Here is a 27,070-nt window from a genome sequence, read left to right as displayed (position 1 = left end):
CGCCTTGAAAGAGGCGGTGGTGAGGCCTCTCCTCAAGAAACCTTCCCTGGACCCGGCAGTGTTGGCAAATTTTCGTCCCAGCTCCAACCTTCACTTCGTTGTGAAGGTTGTTGAGAGTGTGGTAGCGCGACAGCTCCCCCAGTACCTGGATGAATTGCCGTATCTGGATCCGTTCCAGTCGGGCTTCAGGCCTGGGTACAGCATGGAAACGGCATTGGTCGCGTTGGTTGATGATCTCTGGAGGGCTCGGGACAGGGGCTGTTCCTCTGTCCTGGTCCTATTAGACCTCTCAGCAGGTTTGATACCATCGACCATGGTATCATGCTGCACCGGCTAGAGGAGTTAGGGGTGGGGGGCACCGTCCTACGGTGGTTCTCCTCCTTTCTCTCTGACCAGTCGCAGTCCGTGTTGACAGGGAGGCAGAAGTCGACCCCGAGGCCCCTTGTATGTGGGGTGCCACAAGGGTCGGTCCTCTCGCCCCTTCTGTTCAACATTTATGTGAAGCCGCTGGGTGAGATCATCCGTGGTTTCGGGGTGAAGTACCATCAGTACGCTGATGATACTCAGCTGTACATCTCCACCCCGGACCACCCCAATGATGCCCTTGAAGTGATGTCTCGGTGCCTGGAGGCCATGCGGATCTGGATGGGGAGAAACAGACTCAGGCTCAACCCATCCAAGACTGAGTGGCTGTGGTTTCTGACATCCCAATATAGTCAGTTGGTGCCATCACTGACTATTAGGGGCGAGTCATTGGCCCCCATGGAGAGGGTTCGCAACTTGGGTGTCCTCCTGGACTGACGGCTGTCTTTAGAAGAGCACATGACGGCCGTGGCCAGGGGGACTTTTTATCAGGTCCGCCTGATTCGCCAGTTGCGTCCCTTTCTGGATACGGTCACTCATGCTCTCGTTACTTCCCACTTGGACTACTGCAATGCTCTCTACATGGGGCTCCCCTTGAGGAGCACCCGGAGGGTCCAGCTGGTCCAGAATGCGGCTGCATGGGTGGTTATGGGAGCGACGTGGCGCTCCCATGTGACCCCCCTCCTGCGCGAGCTGCACTGGCTCCCGGTGGTCTTCCGGGTGCGCTTCAAGGTTTTGGTTACCATCTTTAGAGCGCTCCATGGCATCGGACCGGGGTATTTACGAGACCGCCTTCTGCTACCAATAGCCTCTCACCGACCAGTACGCTCCCATAGAGCGGGGCTCCTCAGGGTGCCGTCGGCCAAACAGTGTCGACTGGTGGCCCCCAGGGGGAGAGCCTTCTCTGTGGGGGCACCTACCATCTGGAATTAGCTCCCCCCAGAGATATGGAGGATCCCAGACCTGCGCATGTTTCGCCGTGCTCTCAAAACTTTTCTATTTCAGCAGGCTGGCCTGGCCTAACTCTCCTCTTTTAAATTTTTTAATTCGTGGTTTTATAAATTGCGTGTTTTAATCTGTGTTTCGGCCAAAATATTTAATAATTTTAAGGGATTTTTAATATTTGTATTATCTGTATTTTATCTTGGCTGTTCACCGCCCTGAGTCCTTCGGGAGTAGGGCGGTATAGAAATTTGATTAATAAATAAATAAATAAATAAAAACAAACATTAAATTATCAAAACCTGTTAAACAAGCCTACTAAATGACATATTTGAAAAATAATAGATTTGTAAAAGTCATTTTTTGTATTTTATTTTGACATCAAATGTTCTTTAGTATTCAGATCTGGCCTAAAAATAATAATGTAGCATTTAGGGATGAAAATGCAGCCCAGCAGTCCAGCACTGGAGGCCAAGATGGAGAAGACCTGAACAGCCACTGTGTACTTCCCTTTGGTGCTCAGGTAGGCAGGCACAAAGGACACCCAGACACTGCAGAAGACCAGCATGCTGAAGGAGATCAGCTTGGCTTCGTTGAAGGCCCCAGGGAGATTCCTGGCCAGAAAAGCCACCGTGAAGCAGACAGCAGACAGGAAGCCCATGTACCCAAGGGCAACATAAAACATGGCAACAGAACCCTCATTGCATTGTAGGATGATTTCTCTAAGTTGGGAGTTCATGTCAGAGTCAGGGAATGGGGGGAAAGTGCTCAACCAGATGCTGCAGATGACAACTTGAAGGCCAGAACAAGAAAGGACAATGGAGTTGGCCAAGCTCTTCCCCAACCATCTCTGCACTTTATTCCCTGGTCTTGTGGCCAAGAAGGCTAACACCACTGTGATGGTTTTGGCCAAGATTGAAGAAATGGCAAGTGAGAAGACAATGCTGAAGGCTGTTTGTCTGAGGAGGCAGGTCACCTTCCTTGGCCGGCCAATGAACAGGAAGGAAGTCAAGATGGAAAGCAGGAGGGAGACCAGGAGCATGTAGGAGAGGTCCCAGTTGTTGGCTTTGACAATTGGCGTTTCCATGAATTTAATGAAGATCCCCAAGCCAAAGCCTGTGGTTAAAGAGAGGAACAAGGCAATGGAACTCAGGATGATCCCCAGATTTTCCTTATAAGAAAGATAACTTTTAATCTTGGGGATACAGTGAACTCGACAGGTGTTTGGATGTTGATCTTCTGGACATTTGGTACATTTGTCTGCATCTGAAAAAGAGCAAGAGTAGAGTCTCCCTTTAACATGTCATTTAATAAACTGCATTGTTTGGGTAAACTTGTTTTTGGTGTGAATGATTGTGTGTAAGTGAAGTCAATATATTTCTTCATTTCCCTCCAGCTAGAACATCTTAATCTTCTTTGTTTTTTACTGTTACCATTTTATCAGTGAACTAGTTGAGAGAGAAGAAGGGAAGAAGAAAGGAAGGAAGGAAGGTAGTTCCACCATTTTATCTTTTCACTGCTAAATCTCTTGAAAATTGGAGCCCAGCCTTTTGTCAATGCTTTAAGGCAGTGGTCCCCAACCTTTTTATCGCCGCGGACCAATCAGCCTTTGATAATTTTACCATGGCCCGCTGAGCCCGCGCAGGGGTGGGGGGCGTTGTTCGCGACGACACATTGATTGTTTATATATCAGATTGTTTTGATTAAACAACTTTTATTTTATTGTATTTAAACATGCCTTACAAAATAAAATACAATTACATAAATATAAAGTGCTTTAACATTTTAACAGTTAAACTTTAACTAAGCGCTCTAGTTACTAGAATCTAGTGAATCAATGAGAACCCTGAGCTTATTTTTCTGCAACGAGACGGTTCCATCTGGGGGTAATAGGAGACAATGACACCCGAAGTGTCTTGCTTATGTCCAGTTTATTTCGTTGTTTTATTTTGGTTGCTGTCACTGCAGAAAACCCCGCTTCACACAGATAGGATGTTGGAAAAGGCAAAGGGGACTTAAGAGCTGTAGTGGCAATCTCAGGATATTCCGCCATGACTTTAATCCAGAACACCGGCAGAGTTGTTGTCTCAAATACAGTTTTAAGGCCGCCGTCATTTGCAATCTCCAGCAGTTGATCTTCTTCTTGTACAGACATGCTACATTCGTCTGGTTTGTTGACAAATGGGTCGCGGATCCATTCCTTACCAGTTCGTGGGTCTTTTGTGGTTGGGAAGTAGCGCTCAAACTCTTCTAAAAGCAAAGACAGGTGATCGTGCACCAACTGGGAGAATGAACGCTCAGGCTCAGTCTCTCCTAAAATCCCCACTAATGTCTGAAACATGTCCAAAATGCCTCTGTTCACACGCCGTCCCCACAACTCCAGTTTGGCTTTAAATGCAGCTACTTTCTCAGCCAACTTGAAAACAGTTGTCATTTTCCCATGAAGGGACAGATTGAGTTCATTGAGCAGGCTAAATATGTCACACAGGTAAGCCAGTTTTGCAAGCCATACCTTGTCACTGAAATGTGCTGCCAGTGGTGACTTCTTTTCTGAGAGAAATCTTTGCAATGGCTCTCTTAATTCAAACACCCTGGATAGTGATTTTCCTCTGGATAACCATCTTATTTCTGTGTATAAGAGAAGGCATCTGTGCTCTGTGTCCATCTCCTCACAAAGCTGCTCAAATAGACGCGAGTTAAGGGCGTTTGCTTTGAAGGTGGTTAATAACTTTAACCACATCATTCAATACACTGTTAAATTCTGGTGACATTTTTCGGCTTGCCAGCATTTCCCTGTGAATGATACAATGTGTAGATTCGCACTCAGGTGCAACCTCCTTAATCCGAGCGGTTAAACCAGACAGCCGTCCGGTCATGGCAGCGGCTCCGTCTGTGCATATGCCGACACAAAAGGACCATTTTAGTTGTCCTGATATATAACCATCCAGTGACTTGAACAGTTCTGCTCCTGTGGTGTTGGTTGGCAAAGATAGTGCACATAATAAATCCTCATGCACATCCTCCTGATAAAGATATCGCACATAAACAAGTAGTATTGCCTTGTTGTCGATATCTGTAGATTCATCAACCTGTAGTGCGTACCACGGTGAAGTATTAATCCTCTCCAACAATTGTGTCTCAATGTCTTCAGCTATTTCATCAATGCGCCTAGTCACGGTGCTAGCCGACAAAGGCACATTTGCTACCTTTTTTACAGCAGCCTCTCCTAAAAGTTCACGACAAATGTCTTTAGTGGAGGGCAAGATCAATTCTTCACCGATAGTGAATGGCTTTTTAGCCTTAGCAATACGGTTAGCCACCAAATATGATGCTCTCAGAGCATTCTCCTTTATTGCTGTGGTGGCCCTCAGAAATATCTTCTGTCCTTTGTGTTCCCTTTTTTTTCTTTCAAAATACTGCAGAGGTTTGTCTTTTAATCCAGGGTGCTTGGCATTCAAGTGGCGAAGCAGTTTTGAGGGTTTCATTGCCTCATTAGAGAGCCGCTCACCACAAACTATGCAGAGCGGGGTTGGCGCGTGGGAATCACCTATCCCGATAAATCCATATTTCAAGTAGGACTCATTGTATTGTCTGTTAAAAGTTTTATGTTTCTTTGATGCTGAAGGCTCTTCTTCTGTCTCTTCACTGGGCCTTTTCTTTTTCCCAAGGAAACTTTCTGACGACATCTGTTTCGTACTCATCTTTGCTAATTTGTGGGTTAAATTTGAGCAAAAACAATATACACCTACACCAACTACTGTAAAAATGAGAAAGTACCAGTGAAAAGCGAGAAGAGCTAGCACCTGGGTACACGTTATGAATTATTAATGCACTTATGCACTTTATATGTTTGGACACTGGTAGAATTAATATAAATTATATGTAATTTCACTGTATAATGTTAGAGATAATTTGGGGCCTCTAGCCATGGCTCACACTTGGAGAGTACCAAAACCTGCTATAGTGTGCTGTTCGTATTTCCCCCCCCCCCATCTATCTATGTCAGTGTTTCCCAACCATTGTGCCTCCAGCTTTTTCCAAACTACAACTTCCAGCATGCCTGGAGGGCCAGAGGCTGTCTGGGTATGCTGGGAGTTGTAGTTTTGCAACAGCTGGAGGCACCCTGCTTGGGAAAAATGGAGCTATGCTTGTCCTCTCTTTCTGCCTATCTATGCATCTATCTATATCAGTGTTTCCCAACCAGGGTGCCTCCAGCTGTTGCAAAACTACAACTCCCAGCATTCCCAGACAGCCTCTGGCCCTCCAGGCATGCTGGAAGTTGTAGTTTGGAAACAGCTGGAGGCACCCTGGTTGGGAAACACTTGGACCTCCTCAGTCAATTACCAGGACCCCCCCCCAAAAAAAAACATCGGGGTCCTTCTCATCGACTCCCGAACCCCCCCCCACCCGCCTCCCCTTCTTCATCCCGCGGTCCCCTCACATATACCCCCGGCAGGTTCACTCACCCTTTCTAGCAGGCCTGTGCGGGATGGTAGATCACTGCAGGACCTTATCTGTCGCCGCAGCGCTCTGTAGAGGCGGAGGAACACCGGGGAGACGTCTTCTGAGCGAGGCGTTTTCTGTAGAGCCGCAGGGAGACTGGGGAGACGTCTGCAGGGTCGCAGGTACACGTCAGCTTTGGGCCACACGTGCGTACCTGCGCGGGGCTCTCTTCCCTGGAGCCTTTGCGCACGGCCCAGGAGCCTTTGCGCTGCAGCGATCATGTCCCCCGGCCACTGCAGCGGTCATGTCCCCCGGCCGCTGCAGCGATCATGGCCCCCAGCCGCTGCATCGATCATGGCCCCCGGCCGCTGCGCGGCCCGGTGCCAGGTACTCCACGGCCCGGCACCAGTCCGCGGACCGGGGGTTGGGGACCACTGCTTTAAGGCACCAATGAGGTTCAGCCAATAGAGGAATGAGGTACATGTGAAGGATTGCTTAATGTTGCTTATGTTAGCTGAAAATGATAAACACTGATTTTGCCATGGAGAAAATAAAGTCAGGTGGAGTGGCCCTTGAACATGAGTTGGATATGGAGTGAGGACATCAAAATGCATTCCTCATTTTTTTTATTATCAGAAAGAGGAACATCTTCCAATAAGATCAAGAAGGAAGTTTGGCTCAACCTCAACTCATGATTCCTCTCCTCTCTTCCCCGCCCCTCCCCTCCCCTCCCCTCCCCTCCTGTTCATGGACCATGACTTTGAAAATTGTTTTAAGAGATGCCACCAGCAGAAATTCTGCAATCTCAGACTCAGGAAGTATAAACCCAGGAGTCACCAGAAGAAGACCCAAAAAGGCACCACCTGAACATATGGAGCAGTCAAAGGATTATGACATAAGGCTACCAACTCTCTCTTCCCCCCCCCCAACAGCAAGTAGAATGAAGAGCCCATCAAAGACACGCGATGAGTCTCCTCTCAACCATGAAGCTGACCTGACCGGAGCCATCTTGGAGCTTCAGTGTTGCCACACTGGAGCTGAGGGATAGGGAGGGGGGGGATTAAAGATAGCTGGAGTTTTGTAGCCAAAATAAAATCCTTTCTCTTGGGAACCAAAGACATTCTACCACCTGGCCAGAGGAAGGAGGAGTGATGTCACCAGGCAACCAGACAGTGCCTTGATTGGAGCCTTGGTAGTATAGGAGTTTAAGGCACCCTGTTATTAAGCTGGTTATTAGGACCAGCTGCCTGCAATTACTGCAGGGTTTGAATCTCGCCAAGGCTCAAGGTTGACTCAGCCTTCCATCCTTTCTAAGGTAGGTAAATTGAGGACCCAGTTGTGGGGGCAATAAGCTGACTTTGTATAAATATACAAAAGGATGAAGGCTATTGCTGAGCACATTGTAAGCCTCCCTGAGTCTTCGGAGAAGGGCGGCATATAAATCAAATTTTTAAAAAAAGTGACTGATTGTTTGGGGTTTGAGGGAAACCTTTTATTTTTAATTAGATGAAAACTATGGGAACCTTCAGAGTCAGTTTTCACCATATCTGTGACAAAATGATAAAGCTATCCCTTGAGGAATGTACCTGCCTTGGAGTTTTGCTTGCTATGGGTGTGTTACTTGGAATCCTGATAACTCCTTTAGCAAAGAAATACATCCTTTGATTAAAGGCAAGTAGCTACAACCTGAAACTGTGGATGTTCAAAATAGCCATGAGACATGGACACTTGCAAGAATCTGATCGATCCTCTTATAGAAATTCAATCAAATTTCCATCATTATATTCTGGAATGCGGAAACTCAGAGCAATGAAGTAAATAGTAATTTGAAACATGGAAGATGTGTTGTAAAAGATTAAGAGCAAGAGATGTCATCTCTCTCACCACCCTCACCCTCACTTATTCCATATCTTCATCCATGATCTTTATAACTGTTTGCTTGACCTATATACCAGATTAATCTCCAAGATATTTTCTTATAATTCACTATGACATAAATGTATATCGTGATCAAGACTCCAAGAGGTGGGATCCACTCCCACCACACCTTCCAAAATGCATGTTCATGGAGAATCTCAGGATTTATGATCCTCCTCAAAGTCTCTCCCTTTCTCCTGCTGTCACCCACCTTCCATGGTGGAGATGGTTCCTTCTGCACAAGGACGACAATTGTAGCAGCAGATGGGCTTCCCTTCCTGAGCCACCTTCATGAATCCAGGAGGACAGCTTTCCACACACCTAGAAGGAGGCTGGGGCTGGCCAGCAAGAGGGGGAAAATAACCTCCATTAAATGAATTATTTTATTTCCTAAAATACATAAAAGGAAAAGTTTGGCGATCTCCAATTCAAGGTTTAGCTTTGCTAAATTTGAAGACTACAAGAAACTAAGAGCTCCTCAAATTGAGGTGGTTGCTTGCTGTTTGTCTATTTACCTTCTCTTCTAATTTTTCTCCCACTACAATTTTAGATTAAATTCCCAATGTACCTACTGAAAAGAAACTAGAATGGATTTTTGTTTTGACAAAATCAATCACTTTGTCCCATGATATCAATCCAGCTTCCTTGCAGAAGTTTGATGAACAGTTAACTGGAATAGTTAGGGAGATTTTTCTCATAGACACCTGAACATCTAATGGGAAGATGTTTCCTCTCTGGGAGAACTGAGATGACATCCCAAGTCTGTCCCTACTCCAATTCTGCAATCATCTTGGAAAGACCTTCAGAAAAAAACAGAATAAAGCCTTTTCCCCACCTTGTTTAGCATCTCCATCTTTGCAATAGCATTCTGGTTCATGATGAACTTGAAATCCAAGGATCCCACTCTTTCTAGCCTCCCAAGTGTCACTGTGGTAGCAGAGTAATTGGGGAAAATCACCGTGTTCCCAATGTCCAGGTCTGCTACCAGCTTTCCATTCTCATTCAAATATACCCCATTGATGGAATTATTGTAAAACTCAGCAGTTCGAAGGAAAGAATGAAACTGGAGTGGAAGAGAAAATGGGCAATGTTATATAGACACAGAAAGTTCTTTGGTAAGACTCCTCCATCTCAGCTGGCATGAAGGATCTTGAGAGAAATGGAATTATTCCTGTAAAGAATATAGCCTAAGTGATTCCATATTTACCCTTCATATAACCTGAGTTAACCCGAAGCTATTTAGCTGAGTAAGACACTTAGGAAGGGGAAGTATGTATGATGCCTTTTCTGAGGAAATAATGTTTTAGTACATTCTGAGTTGGGTCAGGCTGACCTAAGCTAAATTAAAAGGAAGGAAGATATCCTGTTCCAATAAATTGTCTTACTTAAGGACATATTGAAAGGGTATTTTTGGAGGGGAAATGCCCCTCCAAAAGAGAATTGTAAGTTGGAACAAATGTTGCTCAGAAAGCCAAAATGTTATGTAACATGCAAAAAACAATGATAAGCGGGGGCATTTCAATTGTTTTGCTATTTGCCTGAAAATGTATTTAAACCATGTATTTGGAGCTGTAAGATGTTCTCTCTCTTTCATGGGAGAATCCTTTTGCAAAAGCTTATAACACACACACACACACACACACACACACACACACACACAAACACACATGTATATGTGTATCAAGCTGATGAAGGGAGGAGAACTTGTGGCTCAGAAGGTTAATTCAACTGCCTAACATGCAGGAAGCCCAAGTTCGAATCCTATAAGGGTATGGCTAGCTGATGAAAGCTAAAAAGCTTGAAATAGATCTATACTACCCTCTCTTTATTTCTTTATCAGCAAAATATAAATTTGGTACATATATATATATATATATATATATATATATATATATATATATATATATATATATATATATCTTTTTATTCGTAGGTTTATATGTATAATACTTTTCTGGTCAGGGTTTTTTCCTACGTAGTTCAAGATGTTTGTATAGCCATATATACTCTCTCTCTCTCTCTCTCTGTGTGTAATAAAACTACTTTTTACTTGTTCATGGTCTCCATTTTACTTTTTATGAGGTTTGCTGTTTTTTTAAATCTCACACATCTGTATGAGGAAAATGGAATAAAAATCTTGTTAGAAGGACCAAGAACAACATGGAAAATAAGGAGAGTGAAGGATGTTCTTTATCGCTTCCATTTGTAGTTGTCACTGCAGAGTTTGGAAAACCAATGGGAAGTAACCAAAGCAAAGGATAGATGCAGTATGAAGTATTGAGGTCCAAAATTAAAACCCTAAAGGATATGGAAGTTGTGCTCAACAACACAGATGGGATTTTGCCAATAAAGCCAAAATGAAATCAGATGCCCCACACAGAAACAATGTTATAAAAAAACTGGTTTACAGGTCAATCGGCAGCTAGGAAGAGAATTTTTTTTTTGCTGAGTTTGAGGATGACTGTGGGACCTTTGCTCTACTAGTAAGTTGTGGTTATGAAACTCTGCATTGAGGTGACAGGTGGGCAACTTTTCATGGAGCAGAGACCCCAATTACTTGATGGTGATAGATGATCTCTGGTACCAGTTAAGGTCACCTCCTTCAATTTTATGGAACATCTTTGGAATATTTGTGGAATATTCTTCACTCTTGTTGCTTCCTGACTTTTCCCAGCCCAACCATTCATCTTCTCACCTGACCTTAGCCTGCTTAGCTTCTTGGCCCAAAGAGTCTTCTACTGGGAGTTTTGAGCCAGGGAAGGAAAATCAAAGGGATTCTTAGCAGAGGTGACATTTAGCAGGTTATGAGCAGTTCTGCAGAACCGGTAGCGAAAATTTCGAGTAGTTCGGAGAACCAGTAAATATCTCTGACTGGCCACACCCACATCTATTCTCTGCCTCCCGAGTCCCAGCTGATCAGGGGGAAATGGGGATTTTGCACCCCTGGAATGGGGTGGGAATGAAGATTTTACAGTATCCTTCCCCTGCCACACCCACCAAGCCATGCCATGTCCATCAAGCCACGCCCACAGAACCGGTAGTAATAATTTTTGAATCCCACCACTGATTCTTAGCCAAAGAATAAGACCCACTCCGGGGAAAGCCCAGGAAGTGAGAGGATCAGAGGTGTTAAACAGCTTAATATACACAACACACTTTTTAGTGTATGACGTTGTAATGGTCCTGCTTGTAAAAAAAAGAGTCAAAGAAGAAAGAGGTGGAAGAAAAATATTTTTACCAAGAATTTTGGAAAAGAAATTAGCAGGGTGAAACAAATTGCAGAAAGGAGAGTGGTGTAAAACTGGAATTTAATATATTTTTTATATTCAGAATACATTATAATTATTGTCAGGTCCTTAGAACTGTAACATAGATTCTCAGATGCGGTGGAGAGCTTTGCAATAGAAAATAAGTACCTGCCACGCCTTCATCTTTGGAGTTTTCACTTTTTTACCAGTTTTAAATGTGTTCCTGGATCTGGATAAATAAGCTGTATTTAAGGCCCTTGCCACAGCCCAGATTGTGTTGTAAATTAAATAGCTGTCCCGAGTCAGGATTGGATCCATCTCCTCTTCCTTGAGACCTTCCAGGTCTTCTCTCTGCCTGCACTGTATCCAGACTTTCACTGACAAGGCATCATTGGTGTAGGAACACAGGAAGGAGGTCTCTACATAGTATCTCATAAAAGAATAAAGGTTCAAAGGCCTACCATACTTTGCAAATTGATTTTTTCTGCATAGGAAAGGAAAATATGCTATGGAAGTATTCGACTGGAAAAAATCGTTTTCCCAAATAAACAGTGAAGTCCCAGCGGATTGTGAATAGCAGGACTTTTCCTCTAGGAGGTTCCATAAGCCTTTCAAATACTAGATTCAGAAGCAGAATTCCTACACTGACTGAACTCAAGTCTGCACCAAAAATAAAGACATTTATCTTTCTCCAACTGAGGAATAAATGCCACTCTATCTTCGCTTCCCGTGAAGTTGGGGAAAAGGTTTGTGATAAAACTGGGCAAATGCCATTCCTGACTAGCAGGAAAGTCAACGTCCTCATGAACTGTTGTCCATTCTCAGTCTCTGGAGCAAGGAGACCCACCAAGGTCCACCTGAAATGGAGGACAAGCATCACCATCCCTGGGTAATGGGCTCCTTCGGTTGGGAGCATTGGGTAGAAGAAAGGATTTTCATCACTCACAACCTGTGAGTCAAAACCGTGACTGATCTGAAAAGGAAAAAAATGTTAACTTTATTATTATTATTTTTTTTGAGAGCCCAAATGGAGGAATTGTTTGACTCCTGGTCATTCTGTTTACATTGCCTCTCTTCTCACTTCAATAGCAAAACAAAATAGATGACATGACAGTGGTGGGGCTCATTAATAAGAACAATGAGTCTGCTAATAGAAAGGAAGTACAAGGGATGACATTGTGGTGTAAAGAAAATAATCTTATACTTAACACCAAAAAAACTAAAGAACATTTAATTGACTTCAGGAGGAAGGGAGATGTACATTTACCATTGTACATAAATGGTGAGGAGGTGGAGAGGGTTGGTAGTTTTAAATTTCTGGGCATTTATATCTCAGAGAAGCTCTCATGGACTATGAATGTTGACATCCTTGTGAAGAAGGCACAGAAGAGGCTGTACTTGCTATTTGAGGAAGTTGCACAACATTCTCAGAGACTCTTCCCATCCTGCTTACAATCTTTTTGGACTGTTGCCTTTTGGCAGACGATACAGAACAATTAAAACTCAGACCACACATTTTCCGAATAGTTTTTATCCCAGAGCTATAATTGCATTCAACAATGAACTAAAGGGACACCATCAGTGAGTTGTTGGACAGCATTACTTGGTCTGCTGTGTGGATGCTTGGGTGGTTTAGGGATGGAGAATTTTTGGTGGGTGGGGGTGTGTCTGGGAATTGTCATGTGTGTTGGACCTGGTCTCTTGGTGTTATGTGAATTTCATTGTATGGGTATACTGTGTATATATGTACAATGACAATACACTTTATAAATATAAATATAAAAGCACTTACACTTATTTTCCACTTCACAGTGCTTTTACAGCCCTCTCTAAGTAGTTTACAGAGTCAGCATATTTCCCCCAACCATCTGCGTCCTCATTTTACCCACCTCGGAAGGATGGAAGGATGAGTCAACCTTGAGACTGGTGAGATTGGAACCGCCAAATTGCAGTCAGTCAGCAGTCAGCAGAAATAGCCTGCAGTACTGCCTTCTAACCCCTGAGCCACTGCAGCTCTTCAGTGAAGAATTTGGCTATTGCAAATCACCAGCAGAGATGCACAGTCTGCATTATGATTGTATCAGAGAGTGGAATGTCTGCTGAGATCCTTCTCTACCATTTGATAGAACCTTCATCCTTACTTCATGCAATTCCTATAATAAAACTTTGCTCTTCATTTAGAAGAGAGGATGTCTGACTGTAAGTTGCATGTCTAAAAATGGTCTTCCCAACAAAGACACACCTGTGGGATTTTGTAGGTTCCCAACATGGTTGAAATCTGGATGGAGATGTCAGTACCAGCTGCTTCGAGGACAGCCACGGTGTTTCTCTGCCTTCCACAGCTGTAGTTGGGAACGTTGGCCTCCCCCTCCGAAAGCAGGTCCAGCAAAGCCTCCGAGGTCATTTGTGGTATGAAATAATTGTCATAGACGTTGTATCCCAGGGTGACATTGAACAAAATGTTGGGATTCTTGTCGATCGCTTGGATTGCGAAAAGGAAGGACAGCATTTTCCAGTACTCTGTTCTTGGTCTCCTGAAAATATGAACGTATCAGGACATAATCAGTGGAAGCAACATTTTATTTAACTGGTAAATTTAACAATTGTATTTTTAATCCACCTAAGGCTCAGAAGTTTGGAGTCATTTTAAAATCCCCCACCCCACCCAAAAAAAATCTCACCTATCGAATAAAACTTCTGGGATACTTTCCATTTTTCTTTTATTTTTGGATACCGAATGCATATTATTTCTGAGTTAGTCTAATAATTGTTAGCTTTCTCTAATTCTTTTTTAAATTTATATTTATAAAGAATTAAGAAAATGAAATATTAATCAAAATTAAAAAGGAATGAAAAAATAGAGAAAAGAAGAAAGTCTAAAAAATTAAAAAAAGAAAAAGAAAAAACCTGATTCCCCACCTCCTTTTCAACACATAATTTTTCATTTCTGCAAATTCTACATTTTTCACAATCTAGTCCTCCACTGTGAGGATTCCATGATTCTTCCAACATTGAGCATACAAGAATCTTGCCACAGTTACCCTATATTAACACTATGAATGTTACGTACCGTATATTTTGCACTGTAAAATGCACTTTTCCCTTCCAAAAAAGTGTGTGGAAATGTCTGTGTGTCTTATAGAGCAAATGTTGCTGAACCGTCACCAACTCACTGGCCCCCACGCTTCGGCCTCTGCCTCCCAGCAATTTGCCTCCTTGCAGCAAACAGAAAACAGCCTACTCAGCTTCAGCATACCCTGATTCAGCACAAGCAGCTGACTGGCTGTTGGATCGGCCTCCCGGAATACTGCCGATCAGCTGTTCCAGGTTGTGGGGATCACCACTGCCCATCGCCACCGTCGCCACCCATCACCACGGCTGCCTCTCGCCACCTCTGTGTGCCCCATTTTCATCCTCCATGAGCCTCATTTTTTGCCTCAGCGCATCCCGTTTTTGGCCCATTCCAGTGGCAAGGATTGCAGATTGTTTTCCTGCCTAAAAGTTAGGTGCGTCTTAAATTCCAGAGCATTTTATAGTGCAAAAAATACGATAATTCTTTGCTCAGAAGTCCCATTAAAAAAGAATTCTGGTTTCTTCACAATTTTTAGCCTTTCTAATTCTTTGCATTGTTGTGTTAATTTGATATAAAATTTCTGAGCTTTCTCACATGTCTACCCTGCATGATAAAATGTCTCCCCATTCTTTTCACAATTCTTGCTTTGCTTTGAAACGTGTTTACACATCTGATGTCCTATACCAAGAATACATCATTTTATTTAAAAAAAAAACAAAACTTAACTTATGACAGAATATAAACCAAACGCCAGTTACCCAAATTCTCTGCATCTCTATTTAATATCCAAGTTTAAGCTACATTTAGTCATGCAAATTGAGACTGTTCATCTTCTGTTTCAAATCCTTAAAACTTTATACATGTTTGTTATTACATTTTCACCATGTGTACATAATTCAGTTTCAAATTCAGTTTTGGCTTATTCTTCATATTGTCCTTATTCTTGCTGTTGTATTGAGATTTCTGACTGACTTTCAATTTCTTTCTATCCATTTGCCTATTTATCTTCTCCAATAATTAATCATTGGAAGTATGACCTATTATTCCACATGAAATATAGAATAATTGAAAGACACATACAGACAGATATACCTACAATGACACATAAAACGAGCAACTATCACTGTTAACAAGTGCAGTAAGTGCTAAATTTATGGAGGTGTTTAAATGGCTTGTATTTAAACTTAGCTTAGCCATAGAGACTTAGCTGACAAATAACTCATTGTATGATTGGGATGCTGGCATCCACTCAAATGAGGTTCACACATTTAAGAAAAGTCAATTCTGAACTGGGATCCATTCATTTAATTGGTGGTGCAGAATAGAATTGTCAAGCGTTTATCATTTTTACTTCAGAGAAAATTCAATATTTCTACATTTTCCTACGCATTCTGATGACCTTATTGGGCATGAGAGTGGTAGAAGAGAAGAACTATCCTCTCTTCTCCATCTACCATCCAACTCTGCTGAGAGAATGTCAAGAAAAGCAAATGCTTCTTCTTCAAGGTCAAGAAAGAAGAAGATATCAAGTGATTATTTATTTGAGAATTTCAAATCAGGATCATCAGGTGAAAAGGATGAGCCAAGAATGAAATGAGACAGAAAGAGAGAAAAACTAGCAGATCAAAGAAATGATTCATTGTAAGAGAGGCAGCTAAAACTTTAGAACTTAGGGTGGAATGGAGAGGCTCTAATTCTGTACATAAAATTTGACGTACAGAGAAATTTGAGTCAAAGGAGATTTGTTGAAGCTTATTGGTAGAAGCTTCATCCTCGTTGCAGAGACGATGCCACCAATGAGAAACTCTCCTGGCTTGTAATAGTTCTCTGGATGCATCTCGTCCCTCTTCAGGTTCAGGATGCACTTGGCTCTGAGACTTGCCAGAATTTCCTGTGGCAGCAGAAGCAGCAAAAGCAGCAACATGACTTGTGTTCCTGATGGAGTCTCCAGCCTTGCTTTGAAGACACAGTGATAGGAAGAGGTGGAAGAAACCAAAGTCCTCTTCCAAGACAGAAGCTCCAAAGATTTCCTAATAGTGACAGAGTCTATACAAGCCTTCATATCTGCAGTCCCTGCCTGTCATAAAAGCTTTCAAGGTTCTCTATTTCTTCAGGGCCATTTATTCCTCCAGGATTTTCCAGTACAAAGAGATGAGCCAACAAGATGTTGATATGATGTCAAAATGGAAGCCTCTTATGGCTGTGTTTGTGTGATATCTGAAAGCAGTCCAAAATGTCTTTCGAGATTTAGCCCCAGGAGAATAAATAAATCTCTATGATTTGGATAATGGCAACAATAATAGACATCATCTCTCTAAACTCTGAGTGAGTCAACAGGCAGGTGCCCAATGGGAGAAGTCACAAATGGGGTGAAACTCTGAAAATGTTCCCAAAAGTGAGACAGGAGAACTTTCTCCCAAACATCTCATTCCTACCATTGCATCATTATTACTGCATTAGAGCATCATGGCAGCTGCTCAGCTCTTAAAGTATTTCCCTGACACATCCTTAGAAAAACTCTCCATACATTCCAGTCTCAAGAGAGAATTTTAGCATGAGTGTGAAATGTCAATCCTCAATATGGATACAGCTGATTCTGGTTTGCCTTTGTTAAGAGATGGGTCTTCTCTCTTACACAGTTCCAGATCATGAGAAAATCCCTGAAAATCACTTTTATCCATTATAGTCATCAAAAGTTTGACTTTGGGTTCGACTGTTGGGACATTTCAATTTTTAAAAAAGAGTAGACATTTTCTTCATTGAAAAAAAGGCATTATTTGTTTGTAAAGGTGGAACTAAATAATAGAATAAACCAGGGTGCTTGTCGGGGACCAGTGTGTAAAGAGAGAGAGAAAATACAGCAAAATATCTACATGTTTAGAGATAGATCAATAAATAAGTAGAATTAGGATAGCATAACTTTGTAGATATAAAATGTATGAAACCTGTTGAACTGATCTAGACAAGTAAACCTAACAAAATCCATCATTTTTAAAACTTTTATAATTTGTTTGATACTCTACAGTCCTTGTGTCAATCCTGAAGCTGACCTGACCGAGGCCATTTTTGAGGCTTCAGTGTTGCCACACTGGAGGTGAAGGATAGGAAGGGGGGAACATGACACCTTGGTTAAATGTGTGTGAAGAATTCATCAGAAAGTGGAATGTGTTAAGTGAATAACTTTTTGGAATCCAATATGGCCCAGGGCAGGCCTAGCACAGGGACATTCTTAGCATCCCGCCTATGAAACCATATCATCCTGTTGGACCAGAAAGCAGCCCTTCCCTCTGGCATCCCCTGCCTTGTGGAGGAGCCTCCCTGGAGATCTAGATGGCCCCAACTACCTCAAGATTAGGTCTATTGCTGTTATTGGTGTTGATGTATCCTTAGTGATTGATTGATTGATTGATTGATTGATTCCTGGCATGAATAAGGAGCCTGGTGGCGCAGCAGACTAAAGCACTGTTATTACTCCTATTAACATCAAGCTGTCTGCAATTACTGTAAGTTCAAATCTCACCAGGATCAAGGTTGACTCCATCCTTTCTAAGGTAGATAAAATGAGGACCCAGATTGTGGTGGCAATAAGCTGACTTTGTATAGATATACAAAAGTATGAAGGCTATTGTTTAACGCATTGTAAGACGCCCTGAGTCTCCAGAGAAGGGCGGCATATAAATCAAATTAAAATAAAATAAAAACTATTTCCAAACTGCTTTGCACTCCTTCAACTGTCATTCCTCCCTCCCAAATTCCTACCATAGAAGCATATAGGTTTATTGCCCATCTGCCCCCTCCCTCCCCCCCATCCTTTGATTACAGGATTGCAGTGAAACAATTGCTTCATTGGAGAATGTGACTGATGACACACCTTGGGGGGAGGGGGAAACGGGGTCAGAGCCGGGATGAAAATTAAGTGAGGTCAGAGTTGGCTTCACTTAGAATATGCCGACATGAAGCTCCTAATAAATAACTGGATTCCTTTTGAAGTTTGGCTCAAGGCCCATGATTTAATTAGGGCATCGGTTGGAAGCCTGATACTAGGTCACAAAGTTCTTCTGTATACTCAGCCACTCCCCTCTGACCCACTCCGAGGGTGATCATCCACTGCACTGCAGCCCCTTCTAGGTCCCTGGTGAGACATCTGACCTTAGCACCTTCAGTGGTTATCTCCAGATGATACTCCTGCATGTAGGTCCAAACCTGGGCCAGGAAGAACCCCAGTTGCTGGCAATGTCAAATAAAGCTCTGAGGCCTGAGGTTCCTCAAAGTTCTAATTTATTAAAGATGTCATATTGGCACATCTGGGAAAACCCAAATCTGAAAGCTTCCAGGTTTTCCACACCCAGTTGACAGTTCACAGCCCTGCCCCACACCCACAAGTTCATCACATTGTCCAATCAACTCCTCACACTCAACTGAATACAATCTTCAGGCAGTCTCCAGCAGGCACAGGCAAAAGTCCTTGAATATGGAATATTGTTATGACTAACTTTCTACCGCTTAAACAACAGCCCCCTCCCAATTTCCCCAGCTAAAATATGTGGCAGTTAAGAAGCAAAAAAGAAAATTGTCTTCCAAAACTGACAGGGTATTCCTGTTAAACTTCACACCCAGCTGTTGTGTCTTGTGGGTGTCCTCCTCCCTGGGGATATCCCTGCAGAGGGGGTGATACAGGAAGCAACTCCTGGTGCTGGACCAGCCGTAGTCACTGCTGCCATTACACTGGCTGAGGGGCTGGCTGTGGTGGTGGATGTTATTACTCAGCCTCCTGTTGTGGCTGGAGGTGGCTGGTCATCAGGTTGCATGGCCCGGGCCTGGTGTTCAGACACCTTGACATTCTTGAAAGCCCCCTGCATGAACTTGATGTCTTGCTCCATCATCCAGTCATCTTGGTTGAATTCTTCACCCTCTTCTTCTTCCTCCTCCAGCTCCACTCATTGTTCCCGCCAGCAACTGCCACAGCTTCCATGAGTGAAAGTCATCACCATGTGCTTCCCCTCCCATTCCTCCTTTTGCCCAATGCCCAGAGACCACCTGGATCTCAGCAGATTGCCACAGCTTTCTGCCTCTCCTGTCCATTCAAAGAGATCCAGTCCTGGAGGAGGCCTCTTCAAAGCCTCCCCCCAGCATTCAATCTCCTCCTGATTGCTCCCTTGAGGCAATATCATATGCATGGTCCCCAAGGTAGAGATGATGTTCTCTCTGGGTTGACCAAAATATCAGATTCTGCCTAATGTCAGACCTGGCCCAGTCTGATCCCTTAGGAAAGTAAAACCCTCAACTCCATTTGTCTGCAATGAAAATAACTTTTATTTAAAAATGCTGGCTGCAGTAAAGTCAGGAGGAATCTGATGTTCCCATGAAACAATACAAAAAACAAACCCTTAGTTTCCCACCCTTCCCCCATGTCTAGTCGGTCTTTAGCCAATCGGATATCACTGAGATGTTTTGGGAAATGCTGAAGTGTTTGGGCTGGTGAAATTCCACACTCAGGGTGAACGACCTTGAAGATGCCTGGCACGAACTGCTTTGCATTCCTTCAACTGTCATTCCTCCCTCCCAAATTCCTACCATAGAAGCATATAGGTTTATTACCCAACTGCCCTGCTCCGAATCCCAATTCTTTGATGGCGGGACACTTGTGAGGTGTCAATCCAATGATGGAGGATCTCACAAAACCAATGGAATAGCTTGCCTCCAGAAGTTGTGGGTGCTCCAGCACTAGAGGCTCTAAAAAAGTTACTAGACAATCATTTGTCTCAAATAGTATAGGGTCTCCTGCTCGAGCAGGGGGCTGGACTAGAAGACCTCTAAGGTTCTTTCCAACTCTATTGTTCTATGTTCTGTGTCAAACAGAGGCAAATGAAACATATAAATCAACAACAAATTGCAATCAATAATTAATTGTCACAAGTCTAAGAAACAATTTCATTATTACTTCCCTACTTTTATCATTAGATGTTCCTTAATGTTTAGATCTGGTCTCATGATAATAATGTAGCACTTGGGGACGAAGATGCAGCCTAGCAGTCCAGCACTGGAGGCCAAGATGGAGAAGATCTGCACAGCCACCATGGACTTTCCTTTGGTGCTCAGGTAGGTGGGCAGGAAAGAGACCCAGACACTGCAGAAGACCAGCATGCTGAAGGTAATTAGCTTGGCTTCATTGAAGGCCCCAGGCAGGTTCCTGGCCAAGAAAGCCATCGTGAAGCAAACAGCAGCTAGGAAACCCATGTAGCCGAGGACAACATAAAACATGGTAACAGAACCTTCATTGCATTGAAGGATGATTTCTCCAGGCTGGGAGTGCATGTCGGAATCAGGGAATGGGGGAGAAACTATCAGCCATATGACACAGATGAAAATTTGAACACTAGAACAAGACAGGATGATGGAGTTGGTCAAGCTCTTCCCCAACCATCTTCTCACCCTATTTCCTGGTTTTGAGGCCAAGAAGGCCAGCACCACCATGACTGTTTTGGACAACACAGAAGACACAGCTACTGAGAAGACAATGCTGAACACCGTTTGTCGGAGAAGACAGGTGGCTTTCCTTGGCTGGCCGATGAAGAGAAAGGAGGACAAAAAACAGAGCAGGAGGGAGATCAGGAGGATGAAGGAGAGGTCTCGGTTGTTGGCTTTGACAATGGGAGTTTCTAAATATTTAAGGAATATGATTAAAACAAGGCTTGTGGTTAGGAACAAGAGTAGAGCAAAGAACACAAGGATTATGCCCAGATGTTCTTCATAAGATAGGAAGGTTATTCTTTTTGGGATACACCGGACTCTGTTCTTAGTTGGATATTGTTCATCTACACATTTGGTGCATTTTTCAGTATCTGAGAAAACAAAGTAACATTTCTTTCATAATCTTTGAAATTTCGAGAAAACCTTTAGATGAAATTTGATACTGAGAGACAGGAAAGCCTCATTAAATTGTACTGTATATACATTCATTCCAGCAAAAAATTCCCCAATATATACAGTACAACTATTAAAAAAAAAAAAACAAGAACAACAAAATAAAATTGTAAGAAGAAATATCTGGTGCCACAAACTGCCTTCTCTGAGCTAATCCACCAGATTCTTATCTCTCACTGATCTTATCATGAGTTCTTTGTTTTTATTGATTTATTATATTATTATTATTTTATCTTTTGTGAGATGATGGACATGTGTTTAACCCAAGAATGTTTAAACTCCATTAATGATGATTGACCCAACAACCATGATCTCAATAAACTGCTCTAAAAAGTTTGGACACAGGATAAAAGTTGTCTAACATGGTTGGATCCATGGAATTCCTCTTGAGAAGGGTTGCAACACTGCCTACTTCAGGGGAGATTGTACAGACCTTTTTAGTAAAAAATCATTAACTATCCTGAAATTGAGAGTATCTCCAGACTATGAGGGTCTCTACAAATCCCTTAAAATGTGATATTTTCCAATAGTCCTGGAGATCCCCTGACAACAGAGCCCTGTGTGCTGGTTGCATGGTAGGTAGCATCTTGATGTACTCCTCCCTTGCTTTCTTAGCCTTTAGTTCTCAGTGTTTAAATTTTTAATTTGTGATTTAATCGTGTGCCACCAAAAGCCCCTATGTGTGAAATAGACAACCATATAAACTTGAAAAGAAAGAGATCTTAAGGAAGATTAATTAATGAAGGAATTCCAGTAGGGGAACTGAGTTTGTTATCTGCCAAGGCTTTTTACCCAATAAAAATGAGAAGATGAAGCGATATATTTCCATCCTTTCTAAATTTGGCAACAATTTTAAAGAGAGAATGAATTCAACATTGGTATCTATTTGTAGATTGGTCTTTTATTAGTTCTCCTTCTCCCCCTCCTTTCTCTTGCTTTTAATCCCAGCACTGTATGTTAGTATTTTTTTCTTTTCAGAACTACAAATATATTCCTTTTTTTTGTTGGTGTTATAACAGTTTTTATCTCAATATTTAACAACAACACAAATTGAAAAGATAAGAAAAGGTGGGAAGGAAATATCCACTTGATGGATGAATTCAGAAGGTTTCCCTATGGTGCCACTGACCTTCCTGAGTGGAGATGGTCCCCTCTGGACAAGGAACGCAGTCATAGCAGCAAAATGGCTCTCCTTCTCGAGCCTTCTTCACAAATCCAGGCTGACATTTTTCCACACATTTGGACTGAGGCAGAGACTGAGAAGAGAAAGAAAAAATGACAAAGGAAAGATGTTACACTCACCATCTATGTAACATGGAGGTAGATAGGAACATTAGCAAAGTAGTCTCTGGGATTCAGATAGAAAAATATGAAATCTCTGATTACTTCCAATGCCAAAACCTAAGTAATATTTCCCTTGAAATTGTCCCTTATTACTTCTGATATCAGGATTTTTTTGCGTCAAAGTCATATTTCTGTACTTCAGTTTTCAGACCATTATTGTGTGAGATGGGAGAGCAAATAAATTGAATCAATCAATGAATAAATAAGCTCACATCAGACCAGGCATTATTATTTCGTGTGAACTGAATGCCTTGGACCTCCTTCCTAAATTCTACTATCCTAGTAGGGTTAAAGAGAGACATGTATAACTATGGTCTCAGCTGATTAAAAACATTGGCAATGGTAATGATTATTGTCCTAAATAATAATCATCCAAAATCTCATTTTGGATATAGCTGAATCAGTTTACAACAGTATTCAGCATTATAACATCAAAAGGATACCTTGGTCAATAGAAGAGAAGCCTCCCTATTTTCTAAGAAAATTATAAAAGTTTTACTCCACACATTCAATTCTCAGTGAAGGTTATCCCCCATTTTGACTAGATTTAGCCCACTTGAAAAGGGTCCTAATTCTTTGGGAAAATGAAAAAAACACATCACTATTTTCCCCACCTTGTTGAGCAACTTTAGCTGTGACAAAGCATCTTGGTTGATTATCAGTTGCTGCCTTTCAAAACTCCCCAATTCCTTGTTGATGGGATCCTCCTTGAGGAGAACTACCCTACTGTTGATCTTTAGATCTGCTGCTACCTCTCCATTTTGATCCAAGTACACTTTCAGCAGGGAAAGATTGAACAATTCCTTCTTCTTTAGAAATGGATGGAACTAGAATGGAAACATCCAGGAACTTTAAAAGCAGAAATCTTGTTTTGTTATCTCTTTTTACATTTGAATCTTTCTTCTATGGTTGTTTAACTTGCAAATATTGTGAGTTGGCATGTGGCCACTATCTTTAAAACTCAAGAACAAAGGTTCAGTAATAATTCTCAATCATACAGTATATTGACAAAAAGTATAGTGAGAAGATATAATTGGCAAAAATTGTCAATTACAAGAAACATTTTAGGAAAGGTCATAAATCAATTGAAGAAAACCCCCAAATATCAAGAGCATTCATAAACTCTTTGGAAACAAGAGGGTGATTATCAGAAAGCAAGGATTTGTTAAGAAGAAAGTTGCAAGATTAAGACAGGAAAATGACCAGATGAACTAATTCTATTTTACTGCAAGACAATATTAACAGAATCTTGCAAGTATGAAAATACAAATCTTTCACCATCTCTTTTTACAGTCTAAACATTTGGGAGGACCTTCTCTGAATTTCTTTCTCTCCCTGTAACACAGATGCTGCTTCATCCTCCCCCCCACCATCTTATCTGATCCTTCCCTGCATCTCTTTCTCTAGTCCTCCAAACTAATTCCTACCTATCCCACTTCCTTAATGGATTGTGTGAATGCTGGTGGTAGAACTTGTTTTCAGCAAAGAATTAACAAAATGATTCATGATGTGATGAATGGGGATCTAGTTAATTGATTGCTAGATGGCATGATAATTAAATGGATACAACTGTCTTAAAACTTGTATTCAAATAAATTTTAATCTTAATGATAAAATTGGAAATTATGAACAAGTGTATTTTCATTGATAAAAGAAATAGATAAATCATGTTTTTGTGATGCAAATATTATAATAATGCTTATACAAAGTTATTTTGATCTCCTTAAAAAAAATTCCAGCTTCCAGAAAATAAAAATATGATTTTGTGATAGAGAGAAGTGCATAAGTAAAATCCATTTGGAAATGAACTAATTTTTAGCATCTAGTACTCGATAGATGACTGTATCTTTGTGATTTTTCTCACATTGTTTTATATAGATAATGGTTACTTATTATAATAAAGTAGCAGTAATCTTTTAATGATACGATAATATCCATATTATTAATTTGGCGATAATGCTATTAATGATCCAGTGGAATCATTTCATGTCCTCTTGTAGAAAACACACTTAGAGAAGACATTGCAGAAAAATATCCATCAGCTTTGAGTGCAGCGCAGCAGCCATGGTGGCTCACCTCAGCTCGGGCCACGTCCCATTGATGGTGCTGCGGGAAGCCAGGCGGAGGGAGCTGCGCGCCTTCCTCGACAAATGCACCGGATCTAAGGCCATTATGTGGGATGAGTATGTTACTGGGCCCTTTGGATTGATTGTGCAATATTCTCTTCTGAAGGAACATGAGGTGGAGAAAATGTTCACCCTCAAAGGGGGTCACCTTCCACCGGCTAATGTCAAGAACATTATTTTCTTTGTCAGGCCCAGGTTAGAATTCATGAACATAATTGCAGACAATGTGTTCAGTGAAGACAAAATCCGCTGTCCGCAGCGGGATTTCTACATCTTGTTTGTTCCGCATCACAGTTTGTTGTGCAAACAGCACCTCAAAGAACTGGGTGTGTTGCACTGTTTTATTCACCGAGAGGAATGCAGCCTGGACCTCCTCATTCCCTTTGACAGCGACCTCTTGTCCATGGAGTCAGAAAACGCCTTTAAGAAGTGTTACCTAGAAAATGACCAGACCTGCCTCTACCATGCTGTGAAAGGACTCATGATGCTCCAGGCTCTCTATGGAACCATCCCACTCATCTTTGGAAAAGAAGAGTGCGCATGGCATGTGGCAAACATGATGATCTGCATGAAAAGGGATTTTTCGGGGATCCAGAACACCATCCTGCCCATCTTCGATACCCTTCTGCTGCTGGATCACAACGTGGATTTGGTCTCTCCTCTGGCTACCCAACTGACTTATGAGGGCCTAATTGATGAAATATACAGAATTCAGAACACCTACATAAAACTTCCCCCTGAAAAATTTAACCCAAGAAGCAGGGGGAGGCTGTGAAGGAGCTCCCCACCGACGCCAAGAAGCTGCAGCTGAACTCCGCGGAGAAGCTGTACACGGAGATCTGCAACAAGAACCTCAATGCTGTGGGCAGCGTCTTGAGCAAGAAAGCCAAAATCATTTCAGCTGCTTTTGAGGAAAGGCACCACACCAAAACCGTGGGGGAGATCAAGCAGTTTGTCTCACAGTTGCCGCACATGCAGGCTGCCAGAAGCTCTTTGGGGAACCATACCTCCATCGCGGAGCTCGTGAAAGACATCACCACCTCTGAAGACTTCTTCGATAATTTAACCGTGGAGCAAGAATTTATGTCCGGGATAGATACCGATAAGGTCAACAGCTACATAGAAGATTGCATTGCCCGAAAGTATCCTTTGATTAAGATACTGAGGCTCATTTGCCTGCAGTCGGTGTGCAACAGCAGCTTAAAGCAGAAGGTGCTGGATCATTACAAGAGAGAAATTCTCCAGACTTATGGCTACAAACACATCTTGACCTTGAATAGCCTAGAAAAGGCTGGACTTTTGAAGCCCTGGCTGGGCAGTCGGAACAACTACCCAACCATCTGGAAAACTTTGCATCTGTGTATGGACAACATCAAAGAGCAGAACCCAAATAATATCTCTTACGTCTACAGTGGTTATGTGCCTCTAAGCGTTCGTCTGGCACAGTTGCTTGTCCGGCCAGGTTGACGAAGCATTGAAGAAATCTTAAAAATACTTCCTGGTCCACATTTTGAAGAGAGGCAGCAGCTGCCAACCGGGCTTCAGAAAAAGCACCAGCATGGAGAAAACCATGTCACTCTCGTCTTCTTTCTGGGAGGCATGACCTACGCCAAAATCGCAGCCCTCCTGTTCCTCTCTCACATGGAAGACGGGGGCACTGAATACGTCATCGCCACCACCAAACTGATTAATGGAACAAGCTGAATCAAGTCCCTGATGGAGAAGCTGGAGCCCCCACCCTTTTAGGAAGGACAGACCGAGCAGGACTCGATTGAGATGGGACTGTGAGACTCGCGAGAAACGGATGACTTCGGAAGAGAGGACTTGCCAATTGAAAAGGAAGACAGTTTCTCAGCTGCTTTCTAAAAAAATATGGATCAAGAAGGAAAGCTCAGCCTGGCAATCTGCATTTTGGTTTGCTCCCTTGCGTCATTCACAATGGTCACTCCCGGACTTTTTCTTACGGTTTCTAAATCCCTTCTTCCTTAGTGTATATTCCACAATCTTTCAGGATGTTTTTTCCTAATATTTCCTCCTCCTTCCCATTCTGTAGTTAGCTTGGTTTTCTTACTTCGGTCCACTGATATTCTTCATTTTTCTCTCCAGGCAGTTCATCATGTTGGTGGATTGTAATCTAGCCACTTTCCATCTTCGGCTGCTATTCTAAAGCTTGAAAGTCTGCAAATCTGTAACAGAATCTGCCCCTTACGTGATACAGCTCTACCCCAATCCTATTTTCATGGAATTCGCTTCCTCGATTTGTTTCTAGCAGGTTTCAATCCTGGAAATACTGTTTTGCTGCCAATTTTGAAAAATCCTGCTCTCTTTTTCCCCCCATGAATACCTCCTAAATGCTTACAAGCCCCCAATGTTTATTTTTATTTTATTAATTAAATTAAAAATATTGAACCAAACTCATTTGCACTGAACATTATTGTGAATAGTGGGAGAAGAGGCTACTGTTTAATCAAACCTCATTCAGTTGCAAACGAACAAGCATGTTTAAAAAAGTGCTGGAATAATACCTTTGAAGTCTGAGAAGATAAATGTTATAAAGACGCCAACGCAGGCATTTTTCAGCCAAATATGAATATATATATATTCATCAGCTTTAAGCAAAAACAAAGAAGGCAAGGAAGAGATCAGAGGAACCTCTTTTAGCCTTGAGGAAAGACAAGGAAAAGAGCCAT

The 27,070-nt window shown here is 42.2% G+C and overlaps 1 pseudogene; it reads left to right on the top strand.

Moving 5' to 3' along the window:
• The first annotated feature begins 24,318 nt into the window (after nucleotides 1-24,318).
• Nucleotides 24,319-26,126, top strand: LOC148116045 (vacuolar protein sorting-associated protein 33A pseudogene; annotated as a pseudogene).
• The last annotated feature ends 944 nt before the right edge of the window (nucleotides 26,127-27,070 follow it).

The sequence above is a fragment of the Pantherophis guttatus genome, chromosome 2 (genome assembly GCF_059756535.1).
Source record: "Pantherophis guttatus breed Tessera chromosome 2, ASM5975653v1, whole genome shotgun sequence".
Lineage (NCBI taxonomy): Eukaryota > Metazoa > Chordata > Lepidosauria > Squamata > Colubridae > Pantherophis > Pantherophis guttatus.
The sequence above is the reverse complement of the archived record's forward strand: the minus strand, read 5'-3'. Positions and strand labels throughout refer to the sequence as shown.